The 25,774-nt window shown below is 33.7% G+C and overlaps 1 protein-coding gene and 1 long non-coding RNA gene across 2 annotated transcripts in view; one reads left to right on the top strand and one right to left on the bottom strand.

The window, feature by feature from the left end:
- The window catches only part of LOC118198446 (sodium-dependent dopamine transporter-like), a 459,018-nt gene that overhangs the window by 240,709 nt on the left and 192,535 nt on the right, over positions 1-25,774 (top strand). The gene's annotated exons all lie outside the window — the stretch shown is intronic.
- The window catches only part of LOC146993333 (uncharacterized), a 72,130-nt gene continuing 68,066 nt past the window's right edge, over positions 21,711-25,774 (bottom strand). The window contains exon 3 of the long non-coding RNA XR_015038345.1: positions 21,711-22,031. This is a non-coding gene — a long non-coding RNA (uncharacterized LOC146993333). The remainder of the gene's footprint in view (positions 22,032-25,774) is intronic.

Raw genomic sequence — 25,774 nt, 5'->3', positions numbered from 1 at the left:
TTGATAGATATGATATACGATTGATTGATAGATATGACATACGATTGATTGATAGATTTACTATACGAATATTTTTAAGAATGTCGAAATGATATATGAATATTATGAATTAGATTTTGAATGTTTTGAATTATTTGATATTTGATTTTTGATTTTTTTTTTTTTTTTTTTTTTTTTTTTTTTTTTTTTTTTTTTGTTAATTTTGTCCGGCACCTTGCAGCAAAGTTTAAAGTTTAAAGGTATTTAAACACCAAATAAAAATTTTCTATATAACACTACCGCGCCAAGAAAGCATTCTCCACCATGCATTGCTATGTGATTTTCCATCGTGTAGGAATGCACGATGCTACAATTCACGATTTTCCATCGTGTATTGTAGGTATACTCTATCTGTCCCGAAAGCTTGTAACCGATTTTCTGAAACACCCTGTATAATATTCAAATAAACAGATGCAAAATTAAAATGCTTCAAGTTTATTCTACCTCCCCAACTGCAAGTGTTTAAATTAAAATATGAAAACATAAAACTACCAGCCAACCTGGACTGTTAAAAACTCAAGGCCTTCTTTAACAAAGGATATAAATTCAACAATTTAAATCTTACCTAGGCAGAAGACTATAAGCGGTATTTACATATTAACGCAATCCCCTTGGAGCAATTTGGAGATTTTTTACAGATGAAAAGGTAGAAGTTACTTATTGGGTGCAAGTTAGTAGTTATCCAGCTTTAATTTTAGAAAGATTCCCAAACTATAGACGTTTATAGTATACTGGTAAACATTTCTCAACATATGAAAAGAAAACATACTTTTAGCAATTTGAAATACAAAGTTTAATTACCCAGTAAGAATTACGTGATATATTAAAAAAACACATAATTATTCAAAAATTTCTGTAATTTTTTTTGCGCTATTCTTTTCCGAAATACACAGCGATCTCTTTTCGTTTAAAAATGTATCATAGAATTGCGGAGACTCGGCTTCACGCAAACCTCGAAAGCAGCGGCTACCTGTGAAGTGCACTTCCGCTTTTTTCTGTTTAAAAAATTTTCAGCAAAATTCTGTAATCCTGCTCAAAAATCTAATTTTCCACAAAATGAGCAGAATTTTTACCGCGGTTTCTTTCATTGCTGGAAAATTCGACAGCCTCATATTTTAACACTAAGTTTAACGCCAAAAATATCGCGATTTGTCTAAAACTGTTGGACTACAACAAAAAGAACGCATACGAAGTAGTGACATTACTTGAGTTAAGGATTGTTATGAGCATGGTTGTCGGAAGAATGGTTATGCGCATGGTTGTCAGAATTTAGCACATTATGGAAATTTGGCGACTTCTAAGGTGGTTGCTTTAATATGTAAGTACCCTATAAACTTATCTATACCGCTACGGAATTTTGCATACACATACTCACCAAATATAAGCTAACCTCAGTTTAAACTATTCCCAGTAAGAGGAGTAGGGCAGCGGAAACAAGCCAGACTCTCACACGCCTGTTCGTTAAATTCCTCTTCACAGGCAAATTATTTGCCACTAAAAATTTATATAAATTCTAGAATGAGCAAGCCTCTTGGCAAAAAAAGGCAGAAGGAAAGAATTAAATTAAATAACATTTCGTTTGTAAAATTTAAACATAAAAGCCACAATCCAGTTGAAAACGTAATCTTGAGTCGTCTGTGAAAGGAACATGATGATTATTCACATTATAACGTTTTTTTGAGTAGTTCCTCCAAGCCCTACGTCGTCTTATGTTTAAGGGGGCATAAAGTCTATTTGCTTACAAACCTAGCTAATGAAATTGATATCGTAGAGTTTGTGTCGAAGCATTTCGTCCTATAGCCAGAAAAGTCTCCCTTTACAGGAAAGAGGCATTTCTTCTGCTTTGACAACATGTTATAGGCCAGAAATGATCGTCGGCTTTTGCTCTTGCATGATGCTGACATTGACCTAAACTTCTAAGAACATCCCCAGAAATTTGGAATTGTGGTTCTGAAGTTGAGAAATTATACTTGAGACATGCCAAATAAATTAGCTATTTGCCTTTCTGATTCATCTGTTTCCAGGTGAGCTCGCCAAACCATTGATTCTTGTGCATCATAATGCTGAAACATTGCTCCAATTCTTTCTAGAGGATGAATGACATAAAATCTGACATTGAGTGACACAAACTGCATTATGCCCACCAGCGACTGAGAGGTAAAGTTGCTGAAATCTGTTCGGCCCGGGGTTTGAATGCCAACGAACAGTCTGGCTGCATGAGGGTTTTCATGGTTTTCCCCATGTGTAATGTGTATACGGATCCGTTTTCCTTAGAATGTCTTCCGTGAAGGCATTCCTTCCCTTAAGCTAGATACTCCTAAAGTGCTTGCTCATAATCAAAATAAACTAAATCAAACTGCATTAATACGAGATTTCTGGTCCACCGTCGTATTAAGAATTTTGATAATTCCGCATTTTAAAGCAACTGATGCTATTTTTTCGTAAGAAATTTTCCACGTTTGATGTCTCTGAAACAGAAGATTCGTATTCAGCAGATTTTTATTAGATTTTACATATTAGGCGAGCATTAATATACGAAAACAGAATGATCCTTTTCAGCAATATGTAATCAATAAAAGCAGTACAAATAACAGTAAATAAAAACCTTTATATCTGGTTTATTTGTACTAAGATACCCTATTGCAGTAGAATTTCGAATGCATCCCTTTTAATAATCAGTGTACTTAGTTTCTCGCATAAACTGCTAACTTCTAAGAGTTTTTACACTTTTTAGTGTGAACAAAAGCAGCTGAAACACTAATTCCTCTCTCATCACTACTTTTTTCACGTATATTTTGCTTTCCATCCCAACCCATACGCAAAATCCAGACCTGTAAGCTCGAGTTGATCGTGATGGCAATGGAATGGGGGACCACTGTAGCTGATGCAAAGCTAAGGATTATATTTCATCACTTATGAGTTGTATGTAGAAGGGCTTATCGCGTTGAAATTGTATGCTAATTTGTATTGATAAGGTGTTGGTGTATTGAATTATGGCAAAGCACACGAGGGCTATCTGCCTAAGGGGAGGGATGCCTTTCGTGGAGGACTTTCTAAGGGAAACTGGCTCGTATACACGTTACACATGGGGAAAACCACGAAAACACCCATGCAGCCAGCCCGTTCGCGGGACGTATTGATAAGGAAATGGCTTTCAAGTGTTCTGGCCACCCAGGAAATCCAGGTAAAGTGCCACAATTTTCCAAAATTACAGATCGACAAAGTTGTTATCTATGATACTGCGATATACATAATTAAAACACCTATGCGTAAAATTAGTGTTCATGTCAGCCTGATTATTGTCATACAGTCAGTTGTATATTTGGAAGGTTTTAATTAAGCTGTAAGCATATATCGATTAATTGGTGATAGCATACAGGAAAGCAATCGATCATAAGGAAGTACCCTTCCACTCATTTGTCAGGATGTCACATATAAGATTTTTTCTTGCTGGTGATCACGCACATATGCAGACTTTATTGATATACCGAGTTATATACCCTACTAGTGTAGAATATACAGAAGTGCGTCAAATATTCCGGAGCTTGCTTGGGATTGCGTTAACCATTTCAAAAATGCATTTCTTTTCTTTTTCTATTGTATTTCTTTTTCTATTTTATTCATTTACACAGTTTCCCGACACAAGCGATACCGCTCGCACGTAAACACTCAGGAGATCGGCGATCATTTGTTGATCTTAAGGGATATAAGTAGGTGTTCAGATGTTGCAGCGGGGAACGTCTGCTCCCAAAGTGTGCTATCCAGCGTCATACCACACAAACGCCTGGCATCATAGTATGGGGAGCTATTGTGTATAATCGAATATGTAGCCCATTGAGCATGTTTGGAACAACTAACTTGTACAGCTGGTGGGGTACGCACTAAGACTTAACTTTGCCGTTAAGTCGAAGACATATCAAATGCTATTCCCCAGAATTACACTCAGAAATTGTATGATTCAATGTTACGACGTGTATAGGCTGCCATTGCTCAGCGTGGCGGGCACACATAGTATTGATTTCCAAAGTTCGCTTTTTTGTCTTGTAAATTTGATACCATTATCAGTAATGTATGGAATAAATTTCAATCATTTCCGACCACTCCATCTTGGTTCTTGTATTTTTCGCAAACATTAGTGTAAATATTTAATACTTGCGTACTATCCCGTCGATTGTTGGAGGAAATTTCACTAATGGCCGCCAACGTCAGTTGTTACTGCGAAATCATGAAGGACACGTTCATCTATGATTGGCACCAAATCACGCTACTTGGCCTATCGATGAGGTAATAGCTAAGTGCCAAATATTTTTACTTAAGTCTTAAAAGGAATTGTTCAGTGATAAAAATACAACTATTGGTGTTCTTGGGAAGTCCAATGGCTGCTATCGAAATTCAAGAGTAATGAAAAACAAAAACAAACAGTATGAGCATCGGGATGTGAGAAAGATTGCCGGTGACAGCAAGAACGAGAGAAAAAACTTTGAAAGCTGGTTTAATTTAGGTTGCTAAAGAAATTTTTTCTCCGTATTAAAGTGCTTGAAAACACAAGTAAATTTAAGTCTTTTAGGGTTAATTATGAAATGGGTTATTTTTCTTTCCTTTTTTTTAACTGCTATTAGTTTAATCGCAATTTTTAACTAACCGTGGATTTCGTATCTGGTATTCTCTATATGCTAAAACTAAAAAAAATACAAATACAAATATTAGTTTTTAAGTTTTGTTAAAGTAAACCACTAACAGTACGGTTAGGGTAATAAGTTCCAATGAAAGGTGTGTTCGTTATCATTGCAACTACTTTAGCCCCATACTTATTCTCGCATAATGCTTTACAAATGCTATGAGAGCGTTAACTACAGCCGATAATCGTGAGTATGAAAATTATTTAATGACTTTAGTTGGTTGTGGCTGTGATAGAATCCTAGAATAATAATAATAAAAAACTATAAACAGTAATAAAAAGTATTTTATAATTCTATTTCTTTCTCACTTTTATATCTCTGTAAAATACATAAAAGCGAAATACCCATTACTGCAACGGTTTCTACGTGGGGGTATGCTCATGTACATGAATTTTATGCAATACGGCAGTTCCTCGTAGTTTTGTATTTTGAGGGAAAACAAAAACAAAAGTATTTCAAACGGAGGAAAAACGGTTGGCAAAATTTTCAGCCGCTTCTAATAATATTAATTTAATATTTAAAAAATTAATTAATATTTTCGACTGTAACTAAGCTCTGTTCTTAGATCTTGTTCATATAGAGTAAGAGTTTGAGTGCAGCTCACAGAAGTGAAACCCTAGCTTGCGTCTTATGCGCCTTACGCTAAGTTTACGCTATTTATTCTTTCCTGAAGAACCCCACCAGCACCTGAGCCTTAAAACCATTGAAAACTGGCAGTTCGACCCAAGTTCAAATCCCAGCAAACATACTGATTGGGTGGGAGGTTTCAAATTTTTCACTATGTATAACGCAAATAAGCTAATTTCCTTTAAAAGTCTTCCACGAAGGCATCTGTCTTCTTAGGCAAATGACCCTCGAGTGCTTTGTCATAATTCAAATAATTCTAATTCTAATCGATTCTTTAAGAAAGATGAAAAATAGCAACAGAACGGCATTCAGTTAATGCTGCCTTTTGTAGCAATGTTGAATTTGAAAGCAGTAAATTCAGAATTTATTTTCTTGCGCGACAAATTTCACATGAGCTTTCGTAAAGAAGCGGGAGATGTCTTTGGGCCCCAAAAGTGAATTACGAGTTTAGAGGTAGGGCATGATATGTGAAAGGCAGAGACAAATTGTGAGAGTGAATCATTTGAATTGTAAATGCTGAAATGCATCGTCCCTGCACTTTCACGGTCGTAGAGCAATACACTGTTTTCCTCTTCCAGTAATACAAAATATAAAAATAATATGCGAGCATGAAAAGATCAAATGTAATGTAAATGGAGGTCGTTTAAAACACCGGAAACTTCTATACAGCAAGCTTAATACAGTTATTTTCTTGCTGCCCTGCTTGCTCCATTCCTAAATCTTCTTCCTTTCTTACTTCAGCGCAGAGTGCTTCTCGTCTATTGTAAATCAATTTTATTACCATCGAGAGCGAAGTTAAGCGTAAATCTTGTGAAATTCTGCGCACAGAAGCACTAAAGCGCGCCTCATATTGTAAGGAAGACTTGTTCTGATTTATACTGAAATCAATCTACCAAAACCACGCATATTATTTATAAAAGCATTCTATCCGAATAACTGGTTGGAAGTTTAGATAGAAGAAAGTTTTATGTAAAGAATAACGGAAGTGCCGTGGGGAATAAAAAGAAGGTTACTTTTTTTTTACGTGACTAGGCCTCGGATAAAATTTGTGTACGAAACGGTTTGTGATTTCTTTTTAAAATGTAGCGTTTTATTTCAAAAAATTAGCATTCTTTCTTTTTAGTGCGATACATATAACTAACGCTTGATAAAAGAGGTATTTAAAAATTTAATCAAAAAAACCCAAAAAGTAGCGAAACATTTAAAACGTTTTAGCCATAACCCGGTATACGAGATAAAAAACCAGCAACAAACTAAGAATATTGCAAGGTTTAAGGATAAATAATCTAGCTGTTTCCTACGATTTTACTATCTACCTGTCTTAATCTGCGTAATCTTATCTAATTCCTGTGAATTATCGCCGTTGCAACTTTCTAGTGTCTAATTTAATTCCATTATCACTCAAAAGGTAAAACTTAATGTTTATTAGTTACAACTCGTGTTTGTTATAAATTAAAAATTTAACAAAACTATCCACCGCTACTTGCGAGGTTTCAAAGTAGAGGAAGTATTTAAAATGATAAGAACAATATTTCGCATAACAAATTTTGGCTCCAGAAGTGGATTCCTCCAACTAATCCTAGTCATTAACACAATGGAAAAGTCACTCTGCGATATTGCACAGTGATAAATAGCGTTATGGCTTTAATGATAAACAGCTGAACTGGGGTGTTGCCAGAGTAAGCTGTACAACATACCGCTTTCAGTCTTTATTTAAACTTCATTTGCAGGTAAACTTTAAAAGAAATAAAATGTGCAGGAAAGAATTAAAATAAAATAATCTTTTAGATAAAATAAACCTTATAACGTTATACTTTATAAATTTCTGGTGTTTACTTGTGCAGGTGAGCATAAGGGAATGCTCAGTTTAATGCGGATTTGCCACAAAACACAACAGCCTAACTCATTATTACCCTCCCGGTTTGGAAGCTGGTAAAAGGGAGGATGAATATTATGTGCTTGCAGAGCATTGCTAAGTAAGTTAAAAGGGACAAAAGGCTGTGTAGGCCATCTTGCGGAGAGAATTAAAGATTAAAATGATGAACTGAGGAAAGAAGTGGGAAAAGCTACCAATAATTAATAAATCTAATTAATCCTCTGTAGTAAAATTCAATAATCATCGCTATTATTGCAATACATCGCATGTTAAAAAGAACAACCTTTTTAAGAGACAAAACAGAGTATGTTTGTAAACTATCTGCCCGGTAGATACTAGCGCACCGTTCCCCTTTCCAATCAAATACAACTTACATATTACGGGAACCTGAATGTCATTATGCTGCCCTGCTGCATGATGGTTGGGAAGCCGACTGCTCTATCCTTGGATCCGAGTTCGAATCCCAAATGTTTGTAAATTTATAGTGTCTATGCGAACATGGGGGCGCTTAAAATATTGTGGAATCGAAATCGAGAGGTTTGTGGCAGCGGAAGAGAAAAAGAGATTTGTGGATCCATCTTCAACGCGTTCTCCACAAAAAGCTGTGTAAATTCGTACAGTTACCTATAAGGGGGGCCAAAGTCTCAGCCAAGGACAGTCGCAACCCTTCCCAGGACCTGATCTAGACTATTCAGATCGAGAGGATTCGTCACAGCTGCAGGTATAGGCTGAAACAAGGCAGTCGTCTCCCATAGGTATATATTACGTGTCCCAGGCCTTGCTAGCTTTCAAGCTTCCGCCCCAGTTTTGAGAAAGAACATCCCGAGAAGCGGCTGGAGAGATTCTCACCCCTCTCTCCCTATCACCAACCTCTCGAGAGGAGTTCGACTGGCCGTGTATTTTGAGCTTTCCCTTGCCGCACGCACGCACGTACACTAGCGCTTACAAACATACATGCCTTCTCTGGCATTAAAACCAGGATCCATCGTAACGGCAGTCAGCGTCACTAACCACTATACCGGCTGGGCGGCAATCACAATAGTAGATTTCGTTGTTCTCTACTGAGCAGCACTTTCAGTGTAAGTATGGGTAACATTTTGGTATATGAACGACCGTAGCAACAGTTGCCGCCCTAAATGGTATAGTGATTAGCGAGCCTAGGTGCCGTATAGTTGGACCCAGGTTCGAATACCGGAGAAAGCTTGAATGTAACTGAGTAGCGTCTGAGCGGCGTGGGAGCGCTTAAAGTGCTATCTGGTCAAAAGTCCTCTCAAAAGACTTAATCATAGGTGAAGAGGAGTAGGAGACTCTCAGATCCGTCGCCTGGAGTGTTCTGTATTACGAATGGGACGCAGCTGTTCACTTAATACGGTGGACACTATACCTGAAAAACCATTAATTAAGTTCTAGCATACCGCCGTTTCTTTTTGTCCGTTGCAACAGTTTTTTGACGTACAGTATTATAGTAATATACTAGTATAAATATCTACTTTCGCATTTTATGAATAAGTTTTCCTTTACGATTAATTAACAGTTATTTAATTATACTTGTCTAAGCGGATAGAAAATCTTCTTCAATTTAATGACCAAATCGATGATTCATTGCTGTCAATACAGAAATGTATTAAGGAAAACATTTTGAATAAATATGGCTTTCAAATAACTTCATTATTAACGCAATTTTATGAGTTCTTAGACTATACCTATTGTTTGATTCATTATGTAATTTAATTACTTAGCATACGTTGTATTCAAAATACTTCTTCTATTGTCAAACGAAATGTAAATATTAATTAGTTTAACTACCCAACCTAGAAATAGAAACGATAATAATATTTTGCATTATTAAAGTCCTTAAATTCAATTTATCCTCAATTTCAATTTAGTCTCGGGATTTCGATACAACTCATAATAATCAAAGTTTTAGTAAGAAAGGTATAAGTTAATTAAAACTGCTCAAGGCCGTTGTATTGTTTTTATTCTATTTAATTTAACAATTTGCTGCGCTGTACGAGAAGTCTGCTACTTTAAAATCTGCGAATTTCATCTTAAGTATGATTTAAACAGCTGGACGTAAATTACTTTTCAAATAAATACGCATTTCATTATTATGTGTAAAAGCACCATATTTTAAAGCCTTTTGTGTCTGATTTTAGAAACTTATTCAAGTAAATTTAATTCAGCATATTTAGTAAATTGGGCAGAAATCACTGCGCGGTTAATAGCTTTAGTAAGATTAATTTTTTAATGCAAAGCAACGTTAGGCCTCTCCGCCTACTGGCAGGGATTCCTTCGTGAAGGACTTTTTAGGGGAAATTTGCTCATTTCCACGTTACACGCGGGAGGGGGATACGAAAAACAACCATGAAGCCAGCTCGTTCTCCGATGTTTGATCCCAGGCCGAACTACCAGCGTTCAGCGACTTACGGCTCGGCCTCTGATGAGCCTCTGCGGAGTTTATTAAGCGTTGTAAATCGCATAGTTTCATCACATAACTGTATTCATTTCACATAATTGACCTATAATCAAGGTAGCGGCGTAAATGTCCCACCTGCCTAAGGCCAAACATAAAACGGGACAACTGCTAACACAACCAGTGGTGGCAGAGCTTGCGATGTCGGTTGCAGCAAACAACAGTAGCACTTCGGCAACAAAACGGCACCGTGGGCTTCAGGAAGGCGACGTTAATGTGGATAGACAGTGTAAGGTACGTTTACCTATTTACTCAGGGTAAATAATAGGTGGCCTTTGCACTTTTACTTAAACTAAACTGCAAGTAGCCGAGCGGTAAAATCTCCGAACATTGGTAGTTCGGTCCGGGTTCAAATCCCAGCAAAAGTGCTAATTTCATTGGCGTTTTCGTGTTTTTCCCCTCTTGGAATGTATATACAATGCAGTTTCCCTTTATAAAGTCTTCCACGAAGGCATCTCTCCTTTCAGCAGATATCCCTCAAGTGCTTTGCCATAATCAAATAAACCAAACTAAACGTTTTAAGGAACCTGTATTTTATTAAAATCCTTGTCGTTATAATTTAAAACAACTGAAAAAAAATAGAGTGAAATTTTAAAGAATGCATGGACTATTACTGCAATATTTTCCTGTGAAGATATTGTCAGATAGGTATATCTGAAATTGCTGCTCGAAAAGTGGAAATAAATACTCAGCAATGAAAAAGGGTCAATCATTGTGTAAGCACTGTTGCCTGCCTTAAGAAATTTAAGTGACTAAAGTTTGCCCTAGTTAGTAAATTCATGAGGAATTATCACATACTTCTCCACGTGTTCTCTTGGCATAAGTGGTAACACGTACAGCTAGCAAATGGAAGATTGGTGGTTTCAATCTCGGCATTTAGTCGATTTTTCATTTTTCTCGCTCCAAAAAACCTAAATGTCTCTCCAAATTAATACTACTGCAATATACGATCATAAGGTCGAATACTTTTTATCAGACCTCATACATTCTTTGTGTGTGAGTGTGCAAGTGCAATGAGTAATGTAAATAAGCAATAAGATGAATACGTGTAAATTACAAATAATATGAATTATGCATAATTAACGTGCATTTTATAGTATAAAAGAACATTTCAATTTCTGTATGCTGTCTAAAGCACATAAATAAACGTTTCTCGTTAAATTCATTTATGTGTAAAGTAAAATTTGTAAATATCAGTATAAATTTACCACGTTTGTGTAAACATATTGTTTACATGGTAGTCTTAGAAACTAAATTAACTAAAATAAAAATACCTATAATTCAAAGGAGAATTAAGCTGTTAAAAACAAAGAAAATTAAGCTTTTAAAAATGATTTAAATCTCTAATCATTGAATACATATTAAAGATTAATTTACGCATAATGATTTGCAGTTGTGTGCAAAATATATATATAGTAATATAAACCTCCAGTTCACATTAAAACTAAACATAATCACATGTTCCTTGCTTGAGGATATTTCAGTGTTTTGAGATTATTAATAGAGAAACACAGAATGTTTGCGTGCGGTATTTATAAGGCATTTTTAAAGGAAATATGCTTGAAAATGCGGCACATCACTAGTTATTTGACACAAAACAAATCATAAATGCGAGCTCCCATTTCCAAGAGCCTGCGACAGGAATTCTCTGTTTGTATAACTGCTCATGTTTTGACAAGAAGAATAAGCGGACAATAACATCGTAATAAATTAAGAGCTTTAGCCTGACAATACTGCGTGTTGGCAGCTCAGCTCAGTAACCGACCACATAATAGAAAGCAGCAATTAATACTTTCTTTCACATCTGTCTAGAAACACGATAAATCTCCACATCGACTAAAGAACGCTGAGAGCAAGCCCTTTAACACAAAATAATTAAATTAGTCTTTCCATCGTTTTGAAAAGAAAATGAAGTAATTCTCTGGTATTTCGTTTAACCTATATCACTATTTCTTTGAATGTTACTTAAGAGAATTATTAAATGCAAATTCTGGTCATTTCTGACTGCTCTAAGAATTAAAATTTCATTGTAGGTTATTATTGCATACTGTTTCGTGCATAAATATCTATGTTTATTGATTTTTTAATGTCTATAAAACTACATAATTCGGAAAGATTTTTTTTCCTTCTTTCATTAACTACACTCATGTCCATAAATTAAGGATAATGCAAAATCAGGCAAAGGAAGAGTTAGAAGCAAACCAAATTTGACTTATTTGTAAAGCTTATTTATTAAACAAAAGGTAAAGAGCAAAAAAAGATGCTATATGTTTGATATTATTAAAAAAATTAGGGATTTTTTCTCCATGGAGCAAATTACAAAAAAAAAAAACTATTTACAAAAAACCAATATTACATGGTTGGTATGATTGTTAATACATCCTTAATTTATGGACTGATGAACTATCCTTAATTTATGGACATGAGTGTATTTCCTCTACCACCTGATAGGAGTTATCAAAGGTGTATATATATCACACATTTGCTCAAAATGCTTACAAACTTGTTATTAGACATTTTGGATTTGAAAATAAACAATAACTACATTACTATGTAAAATATTATAACAAAGGTTTCATAATATAAATGACGCAATGGAACAGATATGAAAATATTTTCATCAACCTAATCTCTTCTATCCTGCTATTTTCGTTTATTGTGGTATTAATTTATCCTTATGCCATGTCTTCAGTACTTCCATCATCTCTCTTTTCAACAAGAAAATTTGAGACTGCATATCAACACGCTGTTCTAGTTTCGCTCAAACACATGTACGGGGTTCGACTCTTGCCTTGGCTGGCACATTCTTTAGATCTCTCACAGACTGAAAACTACTAGTCAATGGTTGAAATTAATGATCTAAGTAACTCGGATGTCATTTCCCTATAGGCCGAGCTTACCATGATTTAGCAATAACATACGCGCGTTTAACGCAAAAGCCCTAAGCTCCGCAGCATGTAACTAATTTAAATGTCTTCAAATAAATAACTCGAAAACGAAATTATTTTTGTCTGACATAAAGAATAGAATGGAACAGAATTCTTTCCTTATTCTCTTCCTTCATACCAACCCTTCGATAAGCATCAAGTCAAAATTTTATCAAAAAATATGAAACTATTTCTTTTGGTGATTGACAGCCTTATGAGAAGGTGCCTCCAATATTTACTCCATAATACGTGAGTACACTACTTTTTTAAACAAATACTGAAATGTACATAGAAACATCAGAAAAGCAAAAGGTGTTTATGAGTATAAACTATGTGTTTCCTTGTGAAATCTTAAGAGCAATTTTAAAGAAGTTTTAATATGTTATAATCCATTTGATGAACATAAATGCCGAAATTTACTCCTGATCAAAAAGTAAACAACAAAAACAAAACACTGAATAAAACAAATATATGCCAGAAATTGATCAAAAAGGTTGGTGTGGCATTACTAGACCACACAGCAAACAATAAAGTTAAGACATAAATAAAAAACACATGTATTACGACCATCACATTCCGAAATACCAAAAATGTCAAACCAATGTGAATGGAAATATCACGCTAATAACGGGTATCATACCTTCTAGCTGAAATGCATGCTTGACAACGACGAGGCAAGATGGCAGTAGTGTAGTTGAACAATTTCTGTAACAGTAGCGCCCATTCCTGTAATGCATGTCGAAGCTCGTGGAGGGTGCCTGGCGGCACACTGTAACCCGCTATCCGTCGTCCCAACATGTCCACACATGCTGTATGGGATTCACGTCCGGCAATCTAGCAAGCCACGGTGGCATGGAGTGGTTCATTCTCCAGATAAGTCCGTACCACTCGAGCTGTATGTGGGCGAGTGTTATCGTCCATAAATATCTCAGCGATGCACATTGCAGCGATAAAATTACGCACAAGAGAGTGTAGAATTTCTTCGTGATATCAGACGGCTGTGACGGAACCATCAGGAATCACGTACAGGTCGGTGCAGCCGTTCGTTGCTATCCCAGGCCTTACTCTTAAGGATTAATCTCTTAAGGATAATTCATTACTCAATCTATTGATGTCTAGTTTATACTCGCTAAGAATACTAAACGTTACAGAGAGGACTGAATTCCTGTGGCTTAGATATCTGCAAAAGGCATCAAAACTCAGCATAAATCAAATAAAATGCCCCACTTAATATAATTCTATACATAAACACGCTCTTCATTTATATCAAAACGAATGTATTTGAATTCCATACATTGCTTTATAAAAAAAGAACGTTATTTTATAGTGTTTCGGATATGAGACTTGTTATACGAGCTTTTTGTTTGCATGAGCATAAATAAATCCTTACAATTAAAAAAAATGCACGGATTAAAAAAAAAGTTTAAAAAATGTGCATATATCCGTGCATAATTTTAAGCGTATGAACTTTTCTCCATATCGACTTTTCCGTATTCATAACTTCCCGTACTGGTATTTTTTCATGTGAAATTCATAACACTGTGCGGATTTTTATCCCCAATGTGAAACACAAAAATAATATCAGTATAAAAATTGTCCTAATAGCTTAAACAGAAGAAAGATAGATAGAAAATGCTAAATGGATCCCGATAGATATAAAAAATATATAACTATGCTTAAAATAGCACTGAATATAAAAGAAATTCAGATTTTTCTGAGATAAATGTACATTTTACTTCTCACAAATATTGTACTGTTTCAAATCCACTAAAGTTTAATACAAATACAAATCAATTTTCTTTAGAAAATCTTTCATGTGTGCTATGCATACCAAGACAGCTAGGCGTAATGCCATATCATATCCTCATAACAATATACAAAGTTATGAATAAATAATAGTATGAAATACACTGTAGTGAAAAAAATATGAGACTTGCTGGGAGAGGAAGGATGGTATTAAAAAATTATCATTATTTCAGAGAAGAAACTCCATTGAAAAAACTTGGCTATTAACTCATTTTGTATCATTAATACATTTTGTATGTATTAACTCATTTTGAATTGAGTTTTGAAGCGGACAGTGAAATGGAAATTGCATAAGCAAAATATTTGCAGTACAGCTGCTACTGCAGAATTTCTTATGTTGCAGACAAATTCAGAATAGAGACATCAGTAGTGCTAGAAACAGGAATCATAGAAAACAGAACAAAGAAAAATTGTTCTGCTATCCTCTAAGTCAACATTGAAATTATTTCCTTGGAGTCGTTGTATGTATCTTCAGAATGCATTTTACTTATGAAAAACACCAGCAGAAGCTTGCAACCGTTGCTGTCCTTGCTGAAGGTTTCGTTAGGCTTAGGATGATTATATTAGGGGTTTCAACATAACGACTAGGAGTGATATCTGCGACAATCTGTTGCATTTATACTGTCTGTCATTACAATATTTTAACGCGAAATCATCACTAAATAGATTTTGATGTATAGAAATGGGTTTTTTTCTTCATATAACTATTTAAGTATGAAAAGGTCGATGGAATTTAACTTTGAAACTGCTCATTCTTTTCATTTTCCCATTTCTGAATATTTATTGTGTATTGGAAGACCAGCTAAACATGAAACAGGTAAAAGTTACACTTAAGAAACTTCTTTTTTTTTCCTACTTTAACAGTCGTCGCTAAAAGCGTTACTTATATGGACTATTAGATTAATAGCTTAGTTTTATTGACTTTAAATGTTTAGTAAGGAACTGAAAGAAATTTCAGCTTCTTAAAAAAATCAACTGTTTTTCAAACGCATAATCGTAAGTAAATGAATTACATTCACAACGCCAAACAATTCTCATTATTTTTCTGACAATTAGAATACTTATAAAGTGTTTGAAGTTTTTCCCATTCTTGAAAAATCGATGTTTAATCCTGCTAGCTATATCTTTTGACAACTTATCTTACAGAAAGTTTTAATGGTGGAAGAAGGTGTTAAATATCTGGAAAAATTCCGCAGCCAAGTTGATTGCTTTATTGATTGTTCCAGAAATATGATGACATTATCGAAGTCCATATCGATTCTGCTTAGGGAATCGGAAGGAAAACGTGGTTACATTTTATTCGCTGTCTGATTACTTGTAATACATAGCTTTGATGGCTGGATGTCTCAGTGATCACTGAAGCATGATTTGCTGAGTACTTGCACAAACAGGGAATAGATCTTTCTACATGACAAGCTGTCTAATCTTTCCCATAGAAGTCAATAAGAATAATAATCAAATCAAATAATGATACCAGATATAGTTTATCTTATTACCAATAATTCTATTACCAAGATACTGTTTGTTTTATTAAATTAGTGCAAGAGGTTGCGTGTAACTTCTTTTTTAACACTTCAAATAATACTGCAATACGAATACTTAATTCAATATTTAAACGCAATTCACAGTTAATTTGAATTCATTTTGATTTTGGTGTATTACTAAGTATTTTAATTATTTCTAGTAGTTAAAGGTATAGTATTCCTGAATTTTCTTTTGCCACGTTCGTCAATGGATCATCGGGTGAAATCACACTCCTAACTCAAGCAGAAATAATCAAATCGAATTTCAGTCATGTATTACAATGATACATAAATTGTTTACTTTACGCATTGATAGTGGTTTTTTGCAGACTGGTTATACTGGGCCTGAGATCTCAGTTAAAAGCCAGAATTTATGTAAGTTAAGCAAGAATTTTTGAATTAGCAAATTTTAGGAAATTTTACATTGTCTGTTTTAAACGTTAGCAGGAGCAGGATCTTCGTCTCAAAATAAATTATGCACCATCTCGTATATCTAAACCTTAAATCAGGGCTTGAACTCAGAATGTATTTTAATTGGGTAAATGCTAACGAGAAAAAAACTGATCCATTTATAATGAATGACTACAGAAAAACCTTTTCCATATTTTGAGAATATCTATATTATGTATATTTAAGTGAAGACACAAACATCGCATGTATTTACTCTTTTATGCGCTTTTTCTCTGTAGTTCAATAGTAACCATTAATTTCAAGCAGGATTTAAATTTCATCTGATATTATAATTATTAATTTCAAATTAAGTTTAGCAGATTATCCTGAATATGATTCAACATACATTAAATGTGAATTGATCTGATGTCTTTTCCATAAATGTGTTTGTTTTGATAAATAAATCTCACTTGTTTTGATAATATTCACTAAGTCAAGACTTCTATCTAGACGTGTGCGACTTATCGCTACTAAATAAGCAAACAGAAACGCAAAACGTACTAAGGTTGTAAACGACCCTTTTATTAGGAACTTGAGTAAGTTGATCAAAAGGCACTCCCGGTGCAAAAGCCAGCATTTATGGCGTGAACTCAAAAGTAGAATTTTAAATTAAAACTAAATCTTAGTTCGCCAGAGGTTACGCAGATATATTTAACGCGCAAGTTGGCGCTTACTCTACACCGGTGTGACAGCGTATTGGCACTAATAAAGCAACGCCGTAAACAGGACTGTTTTTCGTAAAATACAATTAATAACATGGCCTTCAGTAGACAGAACACACTCTGACTAAAACAATCTCAAACCCTCACTTAAATACATGTGAGTATATTTGCATTCTGGCAGGAAACGAAAGGAGGGAAGGGAAAGTATAGATTTGTAACATAAATACCTTACAAATATTAGATTTATTTATTTATTTATTTGCATCGGTTAGATATTTTAAAATGTTTAACAAAATATTTATCCTCAAAAAATTATAGTAAGCAAAAACTAATTGAACGCTTTACTACTTTTAAAATTCCGGCGCAATACTTGAGACATTTCTATAAAATATCGTACGCTAAATACTCTTGGTATAATTTCTTTTGTTTGCTTTTACATATCCTTTCTTTCAAACATCTTCTCATATCATTTCTTTCAGTTTAAGAAAGGCGCAATCAAAATGCAGAGAAATAGATGCATAAGTGAGTTTTTAAGTTGAATCAAATCATTTGGATAGATGAAGTCTTATTTAAAGCTTTCTGTTGACCTACAAGTTATGATTATAATTAAATAAAATTTACATTACTTCTTTATTTGTTTAATATTAAAGAGTACTTTTACTAGTAATGATTTACTGAACAGTTAATTGGACCATTTGCATCCAAACTTTGAGCATTAGAAAACTTTTTAGGCAATCTGTTTACTAGCCATATAATTTTGAAGAAATTTTAATAGTTTTTTAATTTTCAAACTGATAAAATATTTTATAATAACTTGCAATGCAAAAGAGAAGTAAACAAGAGGTAAGATAATTTCTTGCAAAAAGCATTAGCTGCCTTAGGAATGGTGCAATTGAGGAGAAATTTCTAGGAGATTCAGATTCCTGTTGTTTGCATTATACTTGAGAAGCTTGGTATGGCTTGGTTTGGTTTGGTTTATTTAATTACGGCAAAGCACACGAGGGCTATCTGCCTAAGGGAGGGATGCCTTCGTGGAGGACTTTCTAAGGGAAAGTGGCTCGTATACACGTTGCACATCCAGTGTGTAATGAACTTGCTCGCTGTAGTAACGGTGAAAGGCACATCACTTTGGCAACTGAATCTTAAACCGAAGATGATTTTTAGTTAAGTTTATAATGTCGTACGCATTTCGCACACCAGTTATACTCATTGAGTATTTAATTAAGATCAGCGGCAATCTAAGTTTGGATTTTGCGTTACTTCAGGCTATTAGTTAAATTGCCGCCCAACCGGTCTAATGGCTAATGACGCTGGTACCGAAGGGTCGGAATTCGAATCCCTGAGAAAGCATGGATGTTTGTAAATGCATAATGTCTCTGAGGCATGAGGGTACTCAAAGTATATGCGGCGAGCCGGCTTGGACTTGTCCACCCCCCTCCCGAGGTGCTTTCCTTCAAAACTGGGAGCGGAACTGAGCCAAGTGTTGCTGTCACCTATATGGTGCTCAAGGCTCTTGCCAACGACAGGCGCAATCTTGACTTACCACCATGAATTTCGGAATCTTGTTCTGATTTCAGACAAGTTAGATTAGTCACAACATCAAATAGTTAAATTAAAATAATTTAAACAAAATTTGACCGAGTAATTGGAATTTAGATAAAACAATTACAAAAACAAATCTGAAAGGTTTCAGATTTTAAATTACGCCCAAAGAGGCATTTTTTTAACCTTTTGTGTGTTGCCTTTATTTATTAAATATCATGTTCTTTGCATTTAAACCATAAAATTCAGTTCAATAGCAATGTCGCAAAATAATTTTAAAATGAGCCTATCTTTAGAATTTCCGATACACAGTTCCGCGCACTGGAGATAAAATGGTCCCCCCCCCCCCCCGTAGACTGTTGCCATTGCTCGCTTTGAAATCCTTGAGTTTGTTAATCAAAAATTCGTTAAAATTTTACAAAATATGAAATCGATAATAAAACAAATTCCAAATTTCAAATTTGGTCTTCCACATGCCCATATTCGTAGGAGGATTACGTTATTCAAAATTCGATGGCTCTATGTACTGTTGTTTTATCACAATGCGAGAAATATACATACATTTATGCAGATTTTTCATTATTTAATTTCTTCAAATGTAATTCAGGACTCTAACATTTGGTGGCAACAGTTTGAAATGTGAAACGGACATTTATAGTAATTCAACGCAAAATCGCAAAACGAAAACAATAGTCCTTCAGGGACAAAGCCCCTTTGGACTAATAATCATGTAAAGCCTAACTAAACATGGACACTAAAACTACTGTTTAAACAGAATATTTTGTCAGGGTGACGAAACATATCTATCTGAAGGAGCTTTTAATAGTCTTCTCCGTTATTTTAAGTATTCATATATTAATGCTACTATGACATTTTGGTTAAAAGCAACAAAAAGTTTGGTACTTTCGTTAAAAAAACTTTTCTTCATTGGTTGTTGTTTAGAGTAAACCACACCGAGGTTAACCTTGGAAATCCTTATTTAATCTAATCAGCATCAGCAATTTAATGAAGGTAATTGACATTTAGTTTAATAGAATTGCTACAAAGATTCACAGTTTCCTACAACTTTCCTAAAAATAGCGATATTATACTGCTTCATAAGTTCCAACATTCAAAATCAATATTAACGTAACAGGAAAATAAAAACATAAATGAAAAAAAAATCTGTGTAACATCAGGGATGCTTTAAAAAAGACAATATTAAACAATGAGCAGAATGAAAGAAACTTTATCAAACGAATGTTTCCGTACAAATGGCAAATCCCAAAACTGCCCACCTGCGGTCGAGTGGTTGACCTTTTCAAGTCAACTGCTCTGCCGCAGATACAGCATTATTAAAACATCCTGAAAGTGTCCTTGGATGTTTGATGACGTTCCAAGGATTTTGAAGAACTTGAACAATAGCCTTTGGATATCCTGAGAGTGTTAAGTAAAATGAAGAAATAAGTTACCTTTGCACAACTTAAATGCAAATGAATATGGTTTGCATGCCCTCAGGACCTCTCTAAGAGATTCTAAACGACTAAATACATATATATTAAACCATTACTTAAATAATAAATATTTAGATAATAAATTTTTTCCAAATCCTTGTAATTTACGATTGTACATGAATTCTCTGGACTTACAATTATGGGAATGTGTGTATTGTAATCATTTACTCGATTCTGGAATCCTACTAAAGACTGCATTTTTCGATTCAATGGCAATAACGTTACTGAGAGGCAATGTCTCATGTAGTTAATCAACGTGATTTTTCCACGATTCCATACAGGATGTATAATGAAAGGGTTTGCCGTGAATTTTTTTATTCTATTTCAAATTCTCGCTGTGGTTAAATTACTTTTAAGTAGCTACAGAGTGATATTTAATATCATGGTTTGCCATTAAAAGTAGTTTCCAATGATAATTATCTGAAATTTTATATCAATTCAGTCTTCAAACCCTGTGACATATGTTTAACATGCTCGAAGTTTGACTTCTTTCAGTAAACACATTCTGTATATTTGTGAACAACTATATAAAATTTTGTCATAGATCTTAAATTTTTATATAGTTTCGTATATAACATAAATTTTGCATATTTACATGTAATCCTGTATATGTGTTTTACTTGCAACCAAATAAAAATGTGCATATTATTGCTTTATGTATGTGTTTTAAATATATTTTTGATATATTCATTGATCATAGGTATATATGTAAAATTTTGCTTACAATCATATGAATGTGCTTATCCAGTTCATAAGCTAAGTATGTTCATCAAATACAGTTTAAATGATTTCTTGAATCATATGTATGTGTGTAAAATTTTGATGTAACCGTATAAAAGTTCATGTATTTTTCATATTTTAATTATGTTCTTTAATTCTAGGCTCGATGTAGATATACTAAATCATATACAAAAAATGTATGCATATTTTAAGCATATAACAATAATTTTAAATGTATAGAATTATCCGTATTTGAATATGAGATTTTTAAAAACATTTCACTAATAGAAGGTGCGCTACATTTTAAATTGTATTATTTATTATCATTTTCGTTTGGTTACTTATCAGTATTTCGCATATTGGCTCTGTTTATTTACAAACAACTCACAGCTTGCTCTTTAGCATACAGCGTATATTTGCTGAGAAAACTGATTGCAGTTCTTGTTAAAATATTTTTTAAAGTTTACTAATTAGTGTTGGCAACAGATAACTTCCTTTCTCCTTTCTTTTTGAAACAAAAGTTGTGCACTTTACACACTAATTAGCTCAGATATTAAGAATTAACATATTCATGAGACAGGTGTTGTTAATTGATTAATACCAGCGGAGAGAAAGTATTTTAGAAAGAACTAAATAATAAGCTCTTAAAAACTCAACGAGTTTAGTTCATTCGTAGCGTATAATCAATAAAGACTCGTATTAAAATCATTGCAATAAATCTCTCTTTATTTTTCAAATCGAAGAAAACTATAAAATTTAATACTACTCAAAAGAAAGGAAAAATATTCCTTATTGTTTATCTTAATCTTTTTTAATAAAAAAAATCATATTTGTATTGTTCTGTTCGACTAATCGAAAGTCTAAATAGATTAAATATTAGCTGGATTTTGCAATCTAAGTAAGCAAATGAACATTAAAAAGTATTCGTCAATAAATAACGAAATTTTCTTTGAATATTTTATCAATTTTAAGAAATATGCGTTTTCAATTTAAAAACAAATATCTTTTAAATAAATAAGTAAATTTTTTAATTTTATTGTAAACTATTGACCTGAAGTCTTTGGTTTCATAGTAATATGAATAAAATGTTCGAATTTAAAATCAAGCAAAATAATAGTCTTCGATCTGATTTTATTTATAGTTCATATTCCTTTTCCAGTCTTGAATTTATTTCCAGTTAAAGCATTTTTCTTGGTTTCACGAATTATGCGAAGCTGTAAAAAGTGAAAAAACAAAGAATGTATAAGTTATCTTAGTATTAAAAATAAATATTAATACATATAAATACTAATCCTTATAATAAAATAACTGAAATTAAAGTAATCCTTATAATAAAATAACTGAAATTTCACTTGAGAATATTTTACGTTTTTTGTTTCCTTTCTTTATAAATTGTAACCTATGAAAAAAGGATTAAAAGGTTTGGTTTATTTAATTACGGCAAAGCACACTAGGGCCATTTGCTTAAGGGAAGGGGATGCCTTCGTGGAGGACTTTCTAAGGGAAACTGGCTCGTATACACGTTACACCTGTGGAAAACCACGAAAACGCCCATGCAGCCAGCCCGTTCGCGGTATTCGAACCTCGGACCGAACTACAAGTGTTCAGCGACTTTACCGCTCGGGGGTATGATTAAAAGGAGAATGATTATTAACATAATGATTTATATTATTTCTCTTAAAGTCTCAAAGATTTAACAAAAAATATTAAGAGTATTTTCAGGAATTTGTTAATTGCTTCAGTGGGAGATTATTAAAGTATTATATTATTCAAAATAATTATATTATTTAAATTTGTAGGAATTTTGGATTACTACGTGATCACGCTTTTGAAAAAGTATTCAATTTCTCAACAATATTTGCATTGCATCTGCTTTTAAAACTGTGTATAAACCATTTTTTAATTCCTTTGAAAGTCACAGACATTGTATGTCTAGTGTCAGAGTTATTTATCATCATTATGCAATAATATTTCCTAATGAAAATTAAGAAGAAATTCTTCTCAAACACCAAATGAATTTTTAAAAAAATCAATTCCATTCAAAAATAAGGAAAACTCATTTATTTTATTATAAAAAAAAATTGAAATTTTGGGTATGTCTAGGATTCATGCAAAAAAGTTTTCATCGCTTCTATTAAAAAAAATTATAGTCATTATGTATGAGAGATTACTCATTTTAATGAACTTAAATCTTATGCCGTTCATCACATAGTGGTTGGAAATCTTCATCTTATTTAAATTAATTGATGACAGAGTATACTAATATCAATACATTTTTAGTTTTATTATGTTTCGGAATTAAAAAAACTTGACCTACTTCAACCTCTTCACTTAAATAAACATATGAAGGTATTCCTTTCTGTGCAAAGATTTTATGTAATGAGCAAGACAGAAGACGAAAGAAGCCAATAATTAGCAACAGGAATTGTTGTAATGTAAGTGTACATTTGCAATATTATACTTTCGATGGTCAAACAGAATCTTCTTTAGTTGTGAATAAGATAATGAGAAGGAAGGAAACATATTCACAAAAAAAATTTTTATAATATTTGTGTAAGAAACGAAGTTCATTTCAAATCTTATTCTGCTGGGCAAACAATTAGCTTCATCTTATTTTTTAATTTCTCCGTGCACTAACAGTTTGCCCTTCAAAGTTCTGGTTCAGGAACTCATTTATAAGGGCTAATTGAAACCCTTCGAAATTGCATCTGTTTCTCTTTTTCGAAATTAGATGTGGCAGCCCTGTGGTGGGTTTTGCAAAGGTTTTCAATGTGTTTTAACATGCAGTTTGATAGCCATGGTCTTCGGGATTTGATTACAGGGATCGGAAATATCTAATACGTTCTGTAGCGGCGGGTGAGGAATATGTCTTTATGACTGGGTATGGAAGAGATGTGGTTGAAATTTGTATTAGACTAAGGAAAAGCCATAACGAAACACTTAAAATATTACCATGGTGATAAAGCACTTGGCCGTGCTTTAGTATCTCAGTGATGGAGGTAAAGGCGGTAACACGCGAGTTGATTCGACAAAGCACGTCTGACAGGTTGTCAGCTGCTATTACGGATATATCAATACTGCGCACCCACGGACAGACGTTGAACAGTGACTATTGTATAAACGACTTGCAAATCACTAGCTTGGAGCTATGAAGAAGAAAGACTGTATTTTCCCAATAAACAGTGGTTTCTCTTCTGGACAAAGCCGAATGCATGTTGCTGCTGTGGCATTTGCTGCTCTGTCTGACATTAATCTGCCAACACCATAACGTCAGCATTGATGTCACAAAACAATCTATTTCATGTTTTTGATAGCTTATTAAATGCTGCTAAAATTATAATTCAATGTAAAGAACTCAAATTTGAAAAAGAAAAAAATTCATGCAAGTAGAGTGATCTAATTTTGAATAAGACCAAAGCTTTTCACTCAAGTCATTTAACAGAGATTATAATTGATTGGAGTTTATTTTCATTATTACTGACCGAATGGTAAAAAAATTTTACTCCTTTCTTTTGCTTTGACCCTCATAAGAATTTTATAGTCATATCTTTCTTTCAATCAATTAATTATAAAATTACATTTATTTCACATAGGTTTAATCTTCGCGTTATTTTTCTTCTGCTAATAAAATTCTTATATCAGTACATAAAGCTGCTGTTCTATATGGGAATTTTATTTCACTTTGTGGTTAAAAGACTGCTTTCGAGCATAAGCTAGAAAATTCTCAAAATTTCTTTTCTGTTCTTTCGTAAGCATATGATTTTTATCTTCTCATTTTCTCTTACGCAGCTAAAAGTGAAATTTCTATTTTATCTTCGAAGTTATAGTACAGCAAATTTATGTGCATTATGACAGTTTCTGTTGTTAGTTATAGTTGTACTACCTTGTATTTTGAGAAAGATTAGTTTGAGGGCTGTATGATTACTTGTATAATCACATTTATTACCGAAATCCTGTTGCTTTACAAAATTTATTGCTCGAAAGAATTAACATCTCTTGAAAGCAGAAGAAAACAGCTATTATCACAAAACAGTAATAGATTGGGGCAATCAACTGCAGGAAGTTTGCATTCAAAGCGTCCTATACAGAGCTTTAGGTAAATTCTGAGGGCCTAACAAAATAATAGAAATCGGCGAAATCCTTTTTACGAAACGTGTCGAATGCTTCCGTAGCAGTGGCTGTTTGGCGGATTGTTCAGAGAAACTGACTATGTTTTATTTAAGAGCTGCACACAGAAGTGCGTCTCAGAATTCCGCAGCAACAATTAGAGCAAGGTGGTAGGCATCTCCGTCACCTTGTTGCAATCTTTCGCTTCCAATACTTATTTGAATTGCTTTCAATAATTATTTGAAGGTAGCGAGCTCATAGTCTGAAGCTAGTCAATTTGAATTTCTAGATAGTTTTGTACACATAATATTTAGTGCATTTTTATGAAGAATATTAATCACTTCACAATCCTACAAAATTCAAATATTTGCTCTTTTAACGCCCTTCAAAGATAAAATTTCTGTAAGACCTATTTAGAAAACCGCCTGTTTGTTACACTCAGTTATACTGAATATTGTCTGCGTTCCCAGGAGAAATACTCTTTAGTATTCTTTAGTCTTTTACCTGAAAATTAACAAAGGCGATCCCTTAAAGGCACGCTTTCAAATCAGTAGTTCAAAACCACTGGAATGCAGTTAAAAGGAGGCCGTGAGTGAATTTCTATTTCCCGTCTTTTTAAGTGAAATTTCTTTTGCGTTATCATTGTACAACTTTGCTGTGTAGAAAGTGTCACCAATTGAGCCATCAGTCACCTCTTTTCAGTTTCGCTGCATTCTGCGGGTTGGAAAACAAAACGAAGAGTGTTTCTTGGAGGTAACGATCCAAGCCACATTTAACCCCGACGAGTGTGTGCCGTTACTGATGCCTGAAGACACTTTTCAAATCGATGAGCCTATTTCGGAGAAACGGT

The sequence above is a fragment of the Stegodyphus dumicola genome, chromosome X1, assembly GCF_044657685.1.
Source record: "Stegodyphus dumicola isolate Sdum_Otavi_A_Nest chromosome X1, ASM4465768v1".
Classification (NCBI taxonomy): Eukaryota; Metazoa; Arthropoda; class Arachnida; order Araneae; family Eresidae; genus Stegodyphus; species Stegodyphus dumicola.
The sequence above is the reverse complement of the archived record's forward strand: the minus strand, read 5'-3'. Positions and strand labels throughout refer to the sequence as shown.